The sequence below is a fragment of the Aptenodytes patagonicus genome, chromosome 10 (assembly GCF_965638725.1).
Source record: "Aptenodytes patagonicus chromosome 10, bAptPat1.pri.cur, whole genome shotgun sequence".
In the NCBI taxonomy this organism is placed as follows: domain Eukaryota; kingdom Metazoa; phylum Chordata; class Aves; order Sphenisciformes; family Spheniscidae; genus Aptenodytes; species Aptenodytes patagonicus.
The window spans coordinates 12,546,041-12,555,752 of record NC_134958.1 but is presented as its reverse complement, the minus strand read 5'-3'; the positions used below and the strand labels follow the sequence as shown (position 1 = coordinate 12,555,752).

General features: G+C 43.6%; 1 protein-coding gene across 3 annotated transcripts in view; it reads left to right on the top strand.

Moving 5' to 3' along the window:
- The first annotated feature begins 575 nt into the window (after positions 1-575).
- Positions 576-9,712, top strand: part of DENND4A (DENN domain containing 4A) — a 60,237-nt gene continuing 51,100 nt past the window's right edge. For 2 of the 3 annotated variants that reach the window (XM_076348088.1, XM_076348086.1), the window contains exon 1: positions 1,262-1,472. The gene's annotated coding sequence lies outside the window, so the exon portion shown is untranslated. Of the gene's footprint in view, positions 746-1,261; positions 1,473-9,712 lie in introns of those variants that run through there. The other variant, XM_076348087.1, reaches the window with a different exon arrangement.

Sequence of the window (9,712 nt, the reverse complement as noted above, 5' to 3'; positions counted from 1 at the left end):
AAAAAAAGACAGACTCAGCTCACAAATATCAAACCTGGCAGTGCAAAGCTGTGTCTGCATGTGCAGGCTTGCACATGGGTGCTTCTGCAAGGGCAGAGACTGGCTTGTGTCAGCCGCTCTGTTTCCTACGTGGGGGGTAGGAGGAGCGGCATTTCTGCTATAAACAGTCGTATTAATAAAAGCATGTGGGGAAAAAAGTTTTATTTTGTACTTTTTGCTTTTATATTCTCCTATTTGGTCAGATTTTTCAGAGGGATGAGGTAAACCAACACAGTAGGTTTGAACATATGTAAGCATTTACAGTCCAAATTCAGAACTTCATATGAATTTTCTGTCTTTATAACATCTAAACCCTTGAGCCAAACGTCCAGAACTGAGGGAACCTTGAATTCAAAGCCAAAATTGTATGGTTGGAGCCTATCCCTAAACATCACTTCAAAAATAGCACATCGGTACAAAATTTTGAAATCCAGGGCTGCAGCACACAAGGTGCCAGAAAAGTAGTTTCTGTGTGTCGGTACAAGCAGGAGGACTCATTTTGTTGTGCTCAGCAACATCTTGACACGCTGCAGTAATCTTAGCCGCACGCTCTTAAAAGATTATTTTTGTCTCGGGTTCTTTTCTAGTCTTTGATGCAACAACCTGGTGCGGGTTACATCAAGCCTGCAGAAAATCCCCCGTTTTCTCTTCCGTTGTTTTCCAGGCAGCCGGCACCTCCTCCGCGTCCTGGCGACGGGCGCCGCAGGTGAGCGAAAAACTGGCGTATTTGGGCCGGAGATTAATTTCTGTTTAAATTAAAGGTGCTGCCGGCGAACGGGAGACACTGTAGGGCGGGGGGGGGGGGAGGAGGGGGGGAAGTGGGGTGTCAGAGTTGAGCCCATGACCTGCGCGTCGTATTTTAGGCTGTGCTGAGGGGGTTTCACCGAGGGCGTCCCGCTCCCCCCTCACGGTTCACAGCCGCCGGCGCCTCTCTGCTCCCTGAGGGGGGAAGGAGGGAGGCGGGGGCCGCTGGACAGAGGCCCCTCGCCGACAGGCCCGCGCTGTCAGAGGGAGTCCTCAGAGGCCAGCTGGGCGCCGGAGTGGCCGCACACGGCCGTTAGACAGCGCGGTGGCGGCGGGCCCGCCTCAGGCGCGGCGGGGCACAACTGCCTCCCACCGTGGAGCAGCAGGACCCGGCGGGCGCCCTCCCGCGCCTTCCCCGCGGTCACGAGTCGGCGCCCGCCTCCCCCCCGCCCGACAGGCAAGATGGCGGCGCGAGGAGGCGGTGCGGAGGGGAGAGGGGATCCCGCCTGAGACGCCCACGCGGCGGGGAGGCGAGTCGGCGAGTCGGGCTCCGCTAGGATGAGATAAGGACGCGGGGACCGAGAGCGCTTCCCCCCCACTCCCCTTCACCCTCCCGCTCCTCGGCGCCGGGGGGCAGGAGGCGCCGGCGGCCGTTCCCCCTGCCCCGGGGAGCGCGGCCCCCGCCTGAGGTGAGGGCTGCGGAGCGGCGAGGGAGGGCGCCGGGCTGTCACCGCGCTGGGGCGCCGGGGGGGGGGGGGTTCTCAGAGGAGATATCGCGGGGCGGCGCTATCGCGAGCCTGGGCCGGCGGGGAAGGGGCGTCTGCCGGCCCGCGGCTCCTCCGGCCCGCGGCGGGGCCGGCGGCGCGCTGGGCTGTCAGTACCGGGCGGGGGCAGGGGGCTCGGCGGGAGGCCGGGCGAGGGGCTGAGGTGAGCGCAGGGGCGGCGGTAACTTTCCGCTGGGCCGTGGTAGGAAGGGGAAAACTTTCTCCTTTTCCCCATCGGCCCGACGCTTCCCGCCAGCCCCCCGCCGCGGCGATGGCCGGGCCGGAGGAGCGCACCCCCGGCCCGGCTTGCGGGGCCGCGGAGGCAGGCGCTCCTGAGGGCGGAGAGCTGCCTGCTCCTTGACTGAGCTCTCCCTGCTGACCTGCCATGTTACAAAGGCAGTGCAGGAGCGTGCTGGCGGGCTTGGAGAGCTGCTCGGGGAGAAACCGGCCGAGGTGTGTGTTCCCCAAATAAACGTGCAGTTTTTCCATGCAGTGTGCGCTGCGTCAGCTGGAATTGTACAGGTAGTGTTCAGCCTTGTGCGTGCGTATTTTTATTGCGACTTTCCCTTTGGCTCCCACAGCCTGGGTTACTGTATACCTGGATTAATGCAACACACTGGACATGATGGTAAAAATTAGCCCTGACGTTTTTATCTTTGTTCCGTCATGATGTCTGCATGTAGTGTAAGCTGCGGGCCAGCGATGATAATATTTAATAACTTCCTAGCGATGGTTGTTATTCTGGAGTAATTTCAAACGGGCTGCATTTAAAAACGTGCCACCTCTGAGAATGTTGATTTGCTAAAAATGAGGTCTTAACTTGGTGCTTAGTTCTGAAGGTTTTTTTTTTTTTAATTAACTGAGTAGAAGCGTGGTGTTCTGGACAGCTTTTTACTTCATTTCACAATTTTTTTCTGGAACTGTTGCTCAACTAGAGGTTTCCGTAAGGAGTGTTGCATTACAGTACATAATCTTTCACTTTCTGAATGATTAAACACAAATACTTAGTCTTGGCAAGTACGTGTGGTGGTTTAGGAAAACTAATTGAGTTAGTCTAGCCAAGGAAGGTCAAGGGGGAGTAAATGGATTATTTCTGGTTTGTGTGTCTAGCATACAAGTCTTACTTTGTAAGAGTCTCCTATTTCTCTCTCCTTTTTAAAAAAATTCATATATTTAGAGTATTGGTGAAACTGTCTTGCTTTTAGAGTATTGAGGAGTCTGTAAGCTCATTTAAAGTGAACATTAAAGTGGAACTGCGTCTCTGGTAAATGAAGCTAAGTTTTCTAGGCGTAACTGTGCCTTGGCGTTGAAATTGTTTCATTATCAAAAATAGAGCATTTTTGTGGTTAGCTTTTTGGGGAAGGAGAAATTTCATGGAGCCTTACAGACAGAACAAAAAAGATTAAGCTTCTCTACAGCCCTAAGAGCTTGTGTGATGTACGTGTTTTACTTATTCTAGAAACATTAGGGTCCAGCTGGATGAGGTACTTTCCTCAAGTTTATGAGCAGCTTCTGCTCCTTTGGAACAGGTTTTACCCAATGGCCTCTTCTAAACAGTGAATTTACTAGAAAGTAGCACAAAAGATAAGATCAGTTTCTGCAAGCAGCAAGCCAAAAGGCACTAGGACAATGTTTTTAAAATACAGGCTTAGAAATGTTTTTCCAGTATTAAGGATGTTCATATGCGTGAGTTTTCATACTTTTTGTAGCAGTGTGGTTGTAGGTCTGCATTTCTGGTGAACGGCTTATTCTATATGCTTTACTTGGATATAACACCGGTATGGCGCTTAATGGAATTTCTGTATGTGTTAATGGCAATATTAGCAATTTTGTAGTTACATAGCCAGAGTTAATTATTAGTTAGTAAAAGCATAAATATTGACATAGCCTGGCACATACTATAGGGCTCAGGTGAGCGTAGCTGATTCAGGTCAAGCATTAGGAGCAATGTAAATAACCTGGCCCTATTTCAGATACGTGCTTGAAAGGGAAAGTAGCAAGGTAGAGAGTAGAGCCCAGCTGGTGCTCTGAAGAGAATGAGGTTGTCTCAGGAAAGTGTCTAACTAATACTGCTGTTTTGTGTTACTCTCACAAAGGAATTGTCGGCACCACTGTTCAGAAATCAGTCTGGCAATTTTTAATCTACGGGATTTTGCATTGAAGGGTTTACTCATTTCTAGGTAAATTCATGCTGTAGTGTGTGATAGCTAGAGAAAACTGTCTTGTGACTCTTCAATAGAGGAAGACGATATCTAGACCAAGCTGAATAATGATAATGCAATTTGTTAATCTTGAGGTTTTGAAACTGGAAAAAGAAATTTGCAGTGTCACTTAAATATTTAACACCCCTTTTCAATTTCCATCATACTTCCTAGCAATTGAATTTGAGTTAGTTTTGCAAGTCATAGTAGGTTGAAATGCTTTTTATAACAGTGGCTGTAGAAACAGTTGCACTCATGGTCAAACACCGTCAGGTTGTGGAAAGGGAATAGTACAATAGCTACTTAGTCAAAACCTTTCTCAATCTTAAGTATCTCCCAGAATGACGACTTGTAGAAAGTCTTCTTTCCATTCATTGTCCTTTACTCAACTTTGACCTTAGTTTTTAAATATGGTGTTGGCATGACCAAAAAGTTGGAGGCTAAAATGTTGCACAATTTATATTGGATTAAAAAAAAAAAGTCAATGTAACCTTGTTCAAACATAATGTTTGAGGTATTGGTGATTTCCAAGTATCTTGCTGTCTGGCAGAGGGTTCCAGTAGCTCAGGTTTTGATACCTCTGTAGCTGTGGATTTAAGGTATTTGTTCTGAAGTTTTCTGGAAAGAACCATAATACTTAAAAGGAGGGGGAAAGGACCAAAAAAAGACACCAAAATAATTTCTTATGTGCCTTAACAAAACATGATGCAATTTATGTGGATTGGTGTATTTCCAGTATGATTCTCTTGTTTGTTAAAGAGAAAGTATTTAAAACGGGCTTCTCTGTGATGTATTGAAATTTCAAATTTTTTTTAATGCTGACTCAACCCCCCCCCCAAAAAAAAAAACCCAACCAAACAAACCAGCCTGCCCCCCTCCTTTCACAATCCCTTCCCCAAACCAAACCCTGTAAAGATTTAGCACCTTTGAAGAAAGTTTAGGTTGAGCTTGCACTAAAAGTAAGGGTAGAGGTGTAGTTTAGAGGGCTGAGTTGTACTTGTCCCTCATCCTTCTGCTGTAGCCTCTCTGGGTGGTCTTAGGCAAGAGCACAGAAAAGGCCCTGCATCTATTCCCTTATATATCAATTCTGCATATAAATAACATTTGCTACTGCGAGCACAAATCATGATAGAAACTTTATGCTATACTAAAAGCAGCAAGTCCTCTGCAAGCTAAAGGCAGTTATGCCTTGCTTTAATTGAGGATAGCTAACAGGTAGGAGATGAATATGTATAAACAGTGAATGCATCACCACTGTTCAACTATTTAAAATCAGCTATTTCTAACAGTGGTAGTGACCAAGCAATTACTTCAAGTGAATGAGGTTCTGTGCTATGTTGCATAATAAGCCTTGGATATTTTCTGCTATCCTTCAGTTCAGGCTTAGCCTATGCCTGGTCTGGAAGCTTGGTCTATGGCTGATCTGGAAATACTCTGCTTGATGCATGTATACTTATAAAGTGTCCCCACAGACTACAGAGTCAAAATTAAAATATACAGTGAAGGCTGTGTGAGGCAGTAATGCTGAGAGGTTTGATCTATAGTAGTCATTTTAGTAGCAGTCTATGATGCAGAAATAGTCATTGGTAGTTCCCTAAAGAGCTCAGAAACAGAACTAGGAGGAAATTGTGGAGGAGAAGTGGAAACAAAAGACTTCAGGAAGTGTTGGCCCTACTCTTTTAAATGGCATATTTTACCCTTTCAAAGTGTACTTTTGTGTATTAGATACAGGGTTACTGTAGGGGCTGAAATAGAGTGAAATTGAAGTAAACAATAATGGGGGGGAGTGAAAGAAGAAGGAACTATGCTATAAAAATAGGATGCAAAGAGTAAGGAGGAGTGTTAGAAGTAAGTTAACTGATTATATCCTCACTATTTAATTTTTACTTTAAAATTTGACTTTTTAAAATTTGGGTCGAAAAAAATAGTTAATACTAATTAATCAAATTATTTCAATTTAGCCATCTGAAATAAAAGTGGACAAGTAATAAGTGTGGTGTATAAGTTGTATGTACATATAAGCAAATGAGAAAGTCCTAAGAGGAAACCCCCACTTTTTTTGTGTGCAAGGGTTATGCAAACAAAGAGAAGGGGATTGTGGGGTGGACTCTTGAGTTTTGGTTTTGTCTTGAGCTTCAGAAGAAACTTGTGGGCTTAAGGAATTATTCTCAGTTGTACAACCAAGATCAGGATCTGGTCCAGCTCTGGTAGCTTCCGTATGTAAGCAAGCTTATCTGCGTGGTATTTTGACTAAAATTACAGTGAAAGAGGCAATGCTGTCCAGATCCTGCAAGTGCGAAAGTAATCAGGCTCAGCACAATGCTGTCAGTTAAATCCCGGTACAGGAGCGGTGTTCTAACTGTGCAACTTCGTAGTTACCTTGTATACTGAACTCCTATTCAGGACAGTGAGACTTCATTATGTAGGGTGCCGGGGGCAAACCCTTCTGTGAGTGCTTTTCTCATAATATTTAGCACATAAGGTGACTCTCCCTGACTCACTATGCTCCAGCCTTTCTTTTAAGGGTGTGGTTATTTAATAATTCTGGTCCAAAAGATGAGGAAGGGGTTCTAAGATGTGTCTGTTCTATGTTACAAAGAGGTATTTTGAGCTGGCTTTGGAATCCTGAAGCAGTAGTTACCTTAGCATATCATTGCACTTCAGCTAATTTACTGTGATTATTTGGGGGATACCCTAGTGTTGCTTTATATTGCTTTGCTAGCTAACCTAGCTAGGAAACTTACAGCAATATGTGTTAGTTGATAGATATATTTGTAGCTGAACTGGTAGCAGTACATTCACACCTTCTGTGGGGTAGATTTTTGCTAACTGGATATAGAGATTTACTAGATGAGGGAGGTATTAGTCAGTGTTATCTCTCCGTTAAACCTTTCCAATGCAGTGTAGATCATCTGCAAACAGCAGTTACAGCCCTGTAGTCGCAGTCTATGCATGTCATCCACTCAGTGTCTATAATTTGCAGCATGGCTGAGTTCAGTTTTCTTACCTTAGAGGACATTTTTGCTGGCCAGAGAAAAAAAGAATGTCAAATGTTCTAAGTCACAATTAAAGTGTATTTTTAAATGTAGCAAAAAATGTTAGAAAAAATTCCCACCTGTCTTTCCCTCCACCACACCATGAATTCAGAACTTTAATTTGGGTAGAGAATGGCTTCAAAACTAAACTGAGGTTAGCATGTGTGTCCAAACATGGCTGGGTGAAAGCAGACCACTTCTGTCAGTCTTGGTTGATGCATTTTGACATTTTCAGTGACAGATTTGGGGTTTGAAGCTCAATATTGGAAGATTTGCTACCTTCATTTGCCTTTATCTACTGTGCCAAGGAAAATGGAATATTCTGTTTGGGGGACTTCTTTTAAAAAGTTGTTGTATAATAAGTAGTTGTACAAAAAAACATGGACTAGCTGCCCTGAACTGTTTTTGGATGAAGTAATATTTACATTTTATAGTGCTTACCTTGGCTTCCCTCCCCCTCCTATGCTATAAATTGTTTTCTGCATCCCTCCTACAAACACAATTGTACTTCAGAAATTGTTTCCATTCTTTGGTTGTGCTTTTTGGCCATAAATACTGTAATCTAGAAAGAAAAGTACAAGTTTTAAAACCGGCCTTGTTAAGATTTGTCTCTGTCATGAGTCTTGTGGGATACTTGAACATCACTTTCTTGACTTTTTGTAGTCAAGGTTGAATATCGTGGGATTTTGTTGTGGCACAGCTGTAATGAACACCTAAGCAGCCTGTGCTTTGTTAGACCCTCTTAGTAAATAGTTTTATTTTATTGAGACTAAAAACAGCAATGAAGAACAAACAAATGGAAGACTTGGTGAGTGATGGTGGAAAGTACAGAAGATGTAGAAAATGCCTGATCTTTCCCTCAGGGTGAGGTCTGTTCCTTCCTGCCTTCTCTCTGCCAGTTATTCTGCTTCCTCCTCTAAGCTTTGATACTCTAGATGGCTAGTTCTTGCTCACTGACTGCAGTGATCCCACTGAATCTAGATTAGCCTCTGAATTGAAGTCTAATTTTTCTTTCTTCCTAGGCGTTGCTGAACAAATCTGCTTGTCCCTCAGTTCTTGGCCTGCATTCCTGTTTTCTGCTCCCAAACTCATAGTCTTGTGTTCTGTCCCTGCGCTCTTATCCAGCACTTTTCTGTTTCCTGGGCACCTCTTAGAGATCCTTTGTTGCCAAGTTTTCTGAGCTCTCTTGATTTATCTCCTCTGCTGTTTGGATGAGAGTATGTTAACCATGAGTTGGAACAGATGATTGTGAATGGGCCTGCAAAAAACTTGATAGCAATTCCAGTCTAGTGATGTAGGGGCTGAACAATGTTGGGGTTTTTCTTGTTTTGTTTTTTTATATGCCAATATGTTTCTTAGCACTAGTACTACTATTGATGCAGCACCAAAGGGAGGTTAGTGGAAGCTAGTGACTTCTTGTTAATTACTGCATTGTCTAATATTACTGAGTGCAGATGTATGCAATAGGGTCTAAATAGTAATGCAATTGATCACTTTAGCCCTAATTGTTAGCAACTTTCCCTGTTGCTGTCATTTGTTTAACTGTAGTAGTAGGAAATGTGAAGAAAAAGTATAGGCAATGTCCTACTAAAAAATAAAAATGCTATGAGAAGCTCTGGTTGTATTGGGGTAGTAATGTAGGTCTTTTGCACCTTGTTTCTTGAACAAGTAGATCTTTTACTTGCTAGATGGAGGACAACAAACTAGTTGTAAATATGTTCTACAAGCTGGAAGTACTACAAAATAGAGCTGCAAGTATGCTGGCAGCGGTTCTGCTGTGTTCCTTGTGATGCATAAATGTGTATTTTTCTTTTTTTTTCCTTTAACTCTCCTCATTGTCTTTCCAGATAGTTGACTAGGAAAGATGGTTTTTGAAGTGTCCATGGGGAAATTCTTGATGTGTTAATTCTCCTTATTTCTTAGACTTTTTGCAGCTGTGCTTGAGGTCTGCAGGTGATCCCTAAAATTATAATTTCTGACACTCCTGGAAACTTTATATTACAGATCAGCTCACTGGACAAAAATATGTAGTGTTACTGCTGTATGCTCTCTTTAGTCTTGTATAAAAATGTTCAAAGTCAGTTACCAGAGAGTAACTGACTTTAACTGGTACTAGTCCATAGTGCTGTATGGATTAGAAAGACTTGCACCAGGGGCTGGATTCACTCTCTAGGCTGTCACCCCTGCGCTCCTTCCTGTAGGAGTAATGAAATAACAGCGCTGATTGCTTCTGCATGATCTGAAATAAGTTGTCTTGTACATTGGGGTTATAAACAGAACCTTGAACTTTGTGGTCCCCAAAATATAATTCTGATAATCTAGTGGAATTTTTTCCCGAAATTTTTCCACTTCAGGAATGGAAGCAAATCTTTTATGGTTTGCAGAAACCCTCCTGAGATGTTTCTTCCCAGCCTTGCTTATGTTACACTTTGTTTTCTGAAGTCTTCTCAGGGTAATCTAAAAGTGTTCTCCAAGTCTTGGCAAATAGAAGCCTCGTTTAGACAAAGTTTATTTTTGACTACAGCCTTGCTGATGCTAATGAGTCGTTCTGGGAGATTGAAGTCTGAGAGTGTCTCCAGTGAGATATTCTCCTCAGTCCTGTGGTGGAAAGCTGTTGCTTCAAAATGCTTAAATGTAGCACAGGCTGCCTGGCTTGTACACACCTCAGTGTAAAACACAAGCTCAAGCTGTCTGTGGTCATACCAATGTTTAAAAGTGGTCATACATATCTGAAGAAAAACAGTGATTTGTGACAGTAAATGGCAAGAAGACTGTAACACTAGCTGCAAGAATGGGGAATTGGAATAAGGTGGCTAAATGGAAGAGTATGTGTGTCTTGCTGATTGTGGAGTAAGAAGGATCTGCTTAAATTTCAGAATCTTGCAAAGAGGGACAATGTTTTGAAGTAGACTTTGAAAGGTTATTGAGC